Below are 9,189 nucleotides of genomic sequence, written 5' to 3'. Positions count from 1 at the left end.
CTACACGGTCCCATCACACACGTCCGGGGTCTGACGCAGAATGATACTTCCGCCACACTGTCCCATCACACGCTCCCGGGGTCAAACACAGAGTGATTATTCCTCTACACGGTCCCATCACACACGTCCGGGGTCTGACGCAGAATGATACTTCCGCCACACTGTCCCATCACACGCTCCCGGGGTCAAACACAGAGTGAATCTTCTTCCACACCGTCCCATCACACTCTCCCGGGGTCAGACACAGAGCGATTATTCCTCTACACAGTCCCAACAAACACTCCCGGGGTCAGACACAGAGTGATTATTCCTCTACACGGTCCCATCAAACATCCCGGGGTCAGACACGGAGTGAATTTATATCGACACCGTCCCATCACACACTCCCGGGGTCAGACACAGAGTCATTATTCCTCTACACGGTCACATCAAACAATTCCTGGGTCAGAAACAGAGTTATTATTCCTTTACACGGTACCATCACAATCTCCCGGGGTCAGGCACAGTGTGAGTCTCATTCCACACCGTCCCATCACACTCTCCCGGGGTCAGACACAGAGTGATTATTCCTCTACACGTTCCCATCAAACTCTCCCGGGGTCAGACACAGAGTGAATCTCAATCCACACTGACCCATCACACACTCCAGGGGTCAAACACACAGAGATTATTCCTCTACACGGTAACATCAAACACTCCGGGGGTCAGACACAGAGAGATTATTCCTCTACACGGTCCCATCACACACTCCCGGGGTTAGACACAGAGTCATTATTCCTCTACACGGTCACATCAAACTCTTCCTGGATCAGACACAGAGTGATTATTCCTCTACACGGTCCCATCAAACACTCCCGTGGTCGGACACAGTGATTATTCCTCTACACCGTCCCATCACACTCTCCCGGAGTCTGGCACAGAGTGATTATTCCTCTATACGGTCCCATCAAACACTACCGGGGGTCAGACACATAGTGATTATTCCTCTACACGGTCCCATCAAACATTCCTGGGGTCAGACACAGAGTGAATCTCCCTCCACACGGTCCCATCACAATCTCATGTGGACAGGCACAGAGTGATTATTCTTCTGCACGGTCCCATCAAACACTCCCGGGGTCAGACACAGAGTGATTATTCCTCTACACGGTCCCATCACACACGCCCGGGGTCTGACGCAGAATGATACTTCCGCCACACTGTCCGATCACACGCACCCGGGGTCAAACACAGAGTGAATCTTCTTCCACACCGTCCCATCACACCCTCCCGGGGTCAGACACAGAGCGATTATTCCTCTACACAGTCCCAACAAACACTCCCGGGGTCAGACACAGAGTGATTATTCCTCTACACTGTACCATCAAACACTCCGTGGGTCAGACTCACAGTGATTATTCCTCTACACGGTCCCATCAAACATCCCGGGGTCAGACACGGAGTGAATTTATATCGACACCGTCCCATCACACACTCCCGGGGTCAGACACAGAGTCATTATTCCTCTACACGGTCACATCAAACACTTCCTGGGTCAGAAACAGAGTTATTATTCCTCTTCACGGTACCATCACAATCTCCCGGGGTCAGGCACAGTGTGAGTCTCATTCCACACCGTCCCATCACACTCTCCCGGGGTCAGACACAGAGTGATTATTCCTCTACACGGTCCCATCAAACTCTCCCGGGGTCAGACACAGAGTGAATCTCAATCCACACCGACCCATCACACACTCCCGGGGTCAGACACAGAGAGATTATTCCTCTACACGGTCCCATCACACACTCCCGGGGTTAGACACAGAGTCATTATTCCTCTACACGGTCACATCAAACTCTTCCTGGATCAGAAACAGAGTTATTATTCCTCTACACTGTACCATCACACACTCCCGGGGTCAGACACAGTGTGAGTCTCCTTCCACACCGTCCCATCACACTCTCCCGGGGTCAGACACAGAGTGATTATTGCTCTACACCGTCCCATCAAACTCTCCAGGTGTCAGACACAGAGTCATTATTCCTCTACACGGTCACATCAAACTCTTCCGGGGTCAGACACAGAGAGATTATTCCTCTACACGGTCCCATCACACACACCCGGGGTCAGACACAGAGTGAATTTATATCCACACCGTCCCATCATACTCTCCCGTGGTCAGACACAGAGTGAGTCTCCCTCCACACCTTCCCATCACACACTCCCGTGGTCAGAGACAGAGTGATTATTCCTCTAAACGGTCCGATCAAACACTCCCGGGGGTCAGACACAGAGCGATTATTCCTCTACAGGTTAACATCAAATACACCGTGGGTCAGACACACAGTGATAATTCCTCTACACGGTCCCATCAAACACTCCCGGGGTTAGACACAGAGTGAATCTCCCTCCACGCCGTCCCATCACACACTCCCGGGGTCAGACACAGAGAGATTATTCCTCTACACGGTCCCATCACACACTCCCGGGGTCAGACACAGAGTGATTATTCCTCTACACTGTCCCAACAACCACGCCCGGGGTCAGGCACAGAGTGATTATTCCTCTACACGGTCCCATCAAACACTACCGGGGGTCAGACACATAGTGATTATTCCTCTACACGGTCCCATCAAACACTCCCGGGATCAGACATAGAGTGAATCTCCCTCCACACGGTCCCATCACACACTCCCGGGGTCAGACACAGTGTGAGTCTCCTTCCACACCGTCCCATCACACTCTCCCGGGGTCAGACACAGAGTGATTATTGCTCTACACCGTCCCATCAAACACTCCAGGTGTCAGACACAGTGAATCTCCGTACACACCGTCCCATCACACACTCCCGGGGTCAGACACAGAGAGATTATCCCTCTACACGGTCCCAACAAACGCTCCCGGGGTCTGACACAGAGTCATTATTCCTCTACACGGTCACATCAAACTCTTCCGGGGTCAGACACAGAGAGATTATTCCTCTACACGGTCCCATCAAACACTACCCGGTGTCAGACACATAGTGATTATTCCTCTACACGGTCCCATCAAACACTCCCGGGGTCAGACACAGAGTGAATCTCCCTCCACACCGTCCCATCACACACTCCCGGGGTCAGACACAGAGAGATTATTTCTCCATGGTCCCATCAAACACTCCCGGGGTCAGACACAGAGTGTTTATTCCTCTACACCGTCCCATCACACACACCCGGGGTCAGACACAGATTCATTATTCCTCTACACGGTCCCAACAAACACTCCCGGTGTCAGAAACAGTGTGAATCTCCTTCCACACCGTCCCATCACACTCTCCCGGGGTCAGACACAGAGTGAATATTCCTCTACACTGTCTCAACAAACACTCCCGGGGTCAGACACAGAGTGATTTTTCCTCTGCACGGTCCCATCAAACACTCCCGGGGTCAGACGCAGAGTGAATTTATATCCACACCGTCCCATCATACTCTCCCGTGGTCAGACACAGAGTGAGTCTCCCTCCACACCTTCCCATCACACACTCCCGTGGTCAGAGACAGAGTGATTATTCCTCTAAACGGTCCGATCAAACACTCCTGGGTGTCAGACACAGAGCGATTATTCCTCTACACGTTAACATCAAATACACCGTGGGTCAGACACACAGTGATTATTCCTCTACACGGTCCCATCAAACACTCCCGGGGTTAGACACAGAGTGAATCTCCCCCCACGCCGTCCCATCACACACTCCCGGGGTCAGACACAGAGTGATTATTCCTCTACACTGTCCCATCACACACTCCCGGGGTCAGACACAAAGTGATTATTCCTCTACACGGTCCCATCAAACACTCCCGTGGTCGGACACAGTGATTATTCCTCTACACTGTCCCAACAACCACTCCCGGGGTCAGGCATAGAGTGATTATTCCTCTACACGGTCCCATCAAACACTACCCGGTGTCAGACACATAGTGATTATTCCTCTACACGGTCCCATCAAACACTCCCGGGGTCAGACACAGAGTGAATCTCCCTCCACACGGTCCCATCACACACTCCCGTGGTCAGACACAGAGAGATTATTTCTCCATGGTCCCATCAAACACTCCCGGGGTCAGACACAGAGTGTTTATTCCTCTACACCGTCCCATCACACACTCCCGGTATCATGCTCAGAGTGATTATTCCTCTACACGGTCCCATCAAACACTCCCGGGGTCAGACGCAGAGTGAATTTATATCCACACCGTCCCATCATACTCTCCCGTGGTCAGACACAGAGTGAGTCTCCCTCCACCCCTTCCCATCACACACTCCCGTGGTCAGAGACAGAGTGATTATTCCTCTAAACGGTCCGATCAAACACTCCCGGGGTCAGACGCAGAGCGATTATTCCTCTACAGGTTAACATCAAATACACCGTGGGTCAGACACACAGTGATTATTCCTCTACACGGTCCCATCAAACACTCCCGGGGTTAGACACAGAGTAAATCTCCCTCCACGCCGTCCCATCACACACTCCCGGGGTCATACACAGAGTGATTATTCCTCTACACGGTCCCCTCAGACACTCCCGGGGTCAGACACAGAGTGATTATTCCTCTACACGGTCCCATCAAACACTCCCGTGGTCGGACACAGTGATTATTCCTCTACACGGTCCCATCAGACACTCCCGTGGTCGGACACAGTGATTATTCCTCTACACTGTCCCAACAACCACTCCCGGGGTCAGGCACAGAGTGATTATTCCTCTACACGGTCCCATCAAACACTACCGGGGGTCAGACACATAGTGATTATTCCTCTACACGGTCCCATCAAACACTCCCGGGGTCAGACATAGAGTGAATCTCCCTCCACACGGTCCCATCACACATTCCCGGGGTCAGACAAAGTGTGAGTCTCCTTCCACACCGTCCCATCACACTCTCCCGGGGTCAGACACAGAGTGATTATTGCTCTACACCGTCCCATCAAACACTCCAGGTGTCAGACACAGTGAATCTCCGTCCACACCGTCCCATCACACACTCCCGGAGTCAGACACACAGAGATTATCCCTCTACACGGTCCCAACAAACGCTCCCGGGGTCAGACACAGAGTCATTATTCCTCTACACGGTCACATCAAACTCTTCCGGGGTCAGACACAGAGAGATTATTCCTCTACACTGTCCCATCACACACACCCGGGGTCAGACACAGATTCATTATTCCTCTACACTGTCCCAACAAACACTCCCGGTGTCAGAAACAGTGTGAATCTCCTTCCACACCGTCCCATCACACTCTCCCGGGGTCAGACACAGAGTGATTATTCCTCTACACTGTCTCAACAAACACTCCCGGGGTCAGACACAGAGTGATTTTTCCTCTGCACGGTCCCATCAAACACTCCCGGGGTCAGACGCAGAGTGAATTTATATCCACACCGTCCCATCATACTCTCCCGTGGTCAGACACAGAGTGAGTCTCCCTCCACACCTTCCCATCACACACTCCCGTGGTCAGAGACAGAGTGATTATTCCTCTAAACGGTCACATCAAACACTCCCGGGTGTCAGACACAGAGCGATTATTCCTCTACACGTCAACATCAAATACACCGTGGGTCAGACGCACAGTGATTATTCCTCTACACGGTCCCATCAAACACTCCCGGGGTTAGACACAGAGTGAATCTCCCTCCACGCCGTCCCATCACACACTCCCGGGGTCAGACACAGAGTGATCATTCCTCTACACGGTCCCATCACACATTACCGGGGTCAGACACAGAGTGATTATTCCTCTACACGATCCCATCAAACACTCCAGTGGTCGGACACAGTGATTATTCCTCTACACTGTCCCAACAACCACTCCCGGGGTCAGGCACAGAGTGATTATTCCTCTACACGGTCCCATCAAACACTACCCGGGGTCAGACACATAGTGATTATTCCTCTACACGGTCCCATCAAACACTCCCGGGGTCCGACACAGAGTGAATCTCCCTCCACACGGTCCCATCACACACTCCCGTGGTCAGACACAGAGAGATTATTCTTCTCCATGGTCCCATCAAACACTCCCGGGGTCAGACACAGAGTGTTTATTCCTCTACACCGTCCCATCACACTCTCCCGGTATCATGCTCAGAGTGATTATTCCTCTACACGGTCCCATCAAACACTCCCGGGGTCAGAGGCAGAGTGAATTTATATCCACACCGTCCCATCATACTCTCCCGTGGTCAGACACAGAGTGAGTCTCCCTCCACACCTTCCCATCACACACTCCCGTGGTCAGAGACAGAGTGATTATTCCTCTAAACGGTCCGATCAAACACTCCCGGGGGTCAGACACAGAGCGATTATTCCTCTACAGGTTAACATCAAATACACCGTGGGTCAGACACACAGTGATTATTCCTCTACACGGTCCCATCAAACACTCCCGGGGTTAGACACAGAGTAAATCTCCCTCCACGCCGTCCCATCACACACTCCCGGGGTCAGACACAGAGTGATTATTCCTCTACACGGTCCCATCACACACTCCCGGGGTCAGACACAGAGTGATTATTCCTCTACACGGTCCCATCAAACACTCCCGTGGTCGGACACAGTGATTATTCCTCTACACGGTCCCATCAAACACTCCCGTGGTCGGACACAGTGATTATTCCTCTACACTGTCCCAACAACCACTCCCGGGGTCAGGCACAGAGTGATTATTCCTCTACACGGTCCCATCAAACACTACCGGGGGTCAGACACATAGTGATTATTCCTCTACACGGTCCCATCAAACACTCGCGGGGTCAGACATAGAGTGAATCTCCCTCCACACGGTCCCATCACACACTCCCGGGGTCAGACACAGTGTGAGTCTCCTTCCACACCGTCCCATCACACTCTCCCGGGTCAGACACAGAGTGATTATTGCTCTACACCGTCCCATCAAACACTCCAGGTGTCAGACACAGTGAATCTCCGTCCACACCGTCCCATCACACACTCCCGGGGTCAGACACAGAGAGATTATCCCTCTACACGGTCCCAACAAACGCTCCCGGGGTCAGACACAGAGTCATTATTCCTCTACACGGTCACATCAAACTCTTCCGGGGTCAGACACAGAGAGATTATTCCTCTACACTGTCCCATCACACACACCCGGGGTCAGACACAGATTCATTATTCCTCTACACGGTCCCAACAAACACTCCCGGTGTCAGAAACAGTGTGAATCTCCTTCCACACCGTCCCATCACACTCTCCCGGGGTCAGACACAGAGTGATTATTCCTCTACACTGTCTCAACAAACACTCCCGGGGTCAGACACAGAGTGATTTTTCCTCTGCACGGTCCCATAAAACACTCCCGGGGTCAGACACAGAGTTAGTCTCCCTCCACACCGTCCCATCACACACTCCCGGTATCATGCTCAGAGTGATTGTTCGTCTACACGGTCCCATCAAGCACTCCCGGGGTCAGACGCAGAGTGAATTTATATCCACACCGTCCCATCATACTCTCCCGTGGTCAGACACAGAGTGAGTCTCCCTCCACACCTTCCCATCACACACTCCCGTGGTCAGAGACAGAGTGATTATTCCTCTAAACGGTCCCATCAAACACTCCCGGGTGTCAGACACAGAGCGATTATTCCTCTACACGTTAACATCAAATACACCGTGGGTCAGTCACACAGTGATTATTCCTCTACACGGTCCCATCAAACACTCCCGGGGTTAGACACAGAGTGATTCTCCCTCCATGCCGTCCCATCACACACTCCCGGGGTCAGACACAGAGTGATTATTCCTCTACACGGTCCCATCACACACTCCCGGTGTCAGACACAGTGTGATTATTCCTCTACACGGTACCATCAAAAACTCCCGGGGTCTGACACAGTGATTATTCCTCTACACTGTCCCAACAACCACTCCCGGGGTCAGGCACAGAGTGATTATTCCTCTACACGGTCCCATCAAACACTACCCGGGGTCAGACACATAGTGATTATTCCTCTACACGGTCCCATCAAACACTCCCGGGGTCAGACACAGAGTGAATCTCCCTCCACACGGTCCCATCACACACTCCCGTGGTCAGACACAGAGAGATTATTCTTCTCCATGGTCCCATCAAACACTCCCGGGGTTAGACACAGAGTGATTATTCCTCTACACGGTCCCATCACACACTCCCGGGGTTAGACACAGAGTAAATCTCCCTCCACGCCGTCCCATCACACACTCCCGGGGTCAGACACAGAGTGATTATTCCTCTACACGGTCCCATCAGACACTCCCGGGGTCAGACACAGAGTGATTATTCCTCTACACGGTCCCATCAAACACTCCCGTGGTCGGACACAGTGATTATTCCTCTACACGGTCCCATCAAACACTCCCGTGGTCGGACACAGTGATTATTCCTCTACACTGTCCCAACAACCACTCCCGGGGTCAGGCACAGAGTGATTATTCCTCTACACGGTCCCATCAAACACTACCGGGGGTCAGACACATAGTGATTATTCCTCTACACGGTCCCATCAAACACTCCCGGGGTCAGACATAGAGTGAATCTCCCTCCACACGGTCCCATCACACATTCCCGGGGTCAGACAAAGAGAGATTATCCCTCTACACGGTCCCAACAAACGCTCCCGGGGTCAGACACAGAGTCATTATTCCTCTACACGGTCACATCAAACTCTTCCGGGGTCAGACACAGAGAGATTATTCCTCTACACTGTCCCATCACACACACCCGGGGTCAGACACAGATTCATTATTCCTCTACACTGTCCCAACAAACACTCCCGGTGTCAGAAACAGTGTGAATCTCCTTCCACACCGTCCCATCACACTCTCCCGGGGTCAGACACAGAGTGATTATTCCTCTACACTGTCTCAACAAACACTCCCGGGGTCAGACACAGAGTGATTTTTCCTCTGCACGGTCCCATCAAACACTCCCGGGGTCAGACGCAGAGTGAATTTATATCCACACCGTCCCATCATACTCTCCCGTGGTCAGACACAGAGTGAGTCTCCCTCCACACCTTCCCATCACACACTCCCGTGGTCAGAGACAGAGTGATTATTCCTCTAAACGGTCCCATCAAACACTCCCGGGTGTCAGACACAGAGCGATTATTCCTCTACACGTTAACATCAAATACACCGTGGGTCAGACGCACAGTGATTATTCCTCTA

This window comes from Hypanus sabinus, unplaced genomic scaffold (assembly GCF_030144855.1).
Source record: "Hypanus sabinus isolate sHypSab1 unplaced genomic scaffold, sHypSab1.hap1 scaffold_123, whole genome shotgun sequence".
In the NCBI taxonomy this organism is placed as follows: Eukaryota; Metazoa; Chordata; class Chondrichthyes; order Myliobatiformes; family Dasyatidae; genus Hypanus; species Hypanus sabinus.
The sequence above is the reverse complement of the archived record's forward strand: the minus strand, read 5'-3'. Positions refer to the sequence as shown.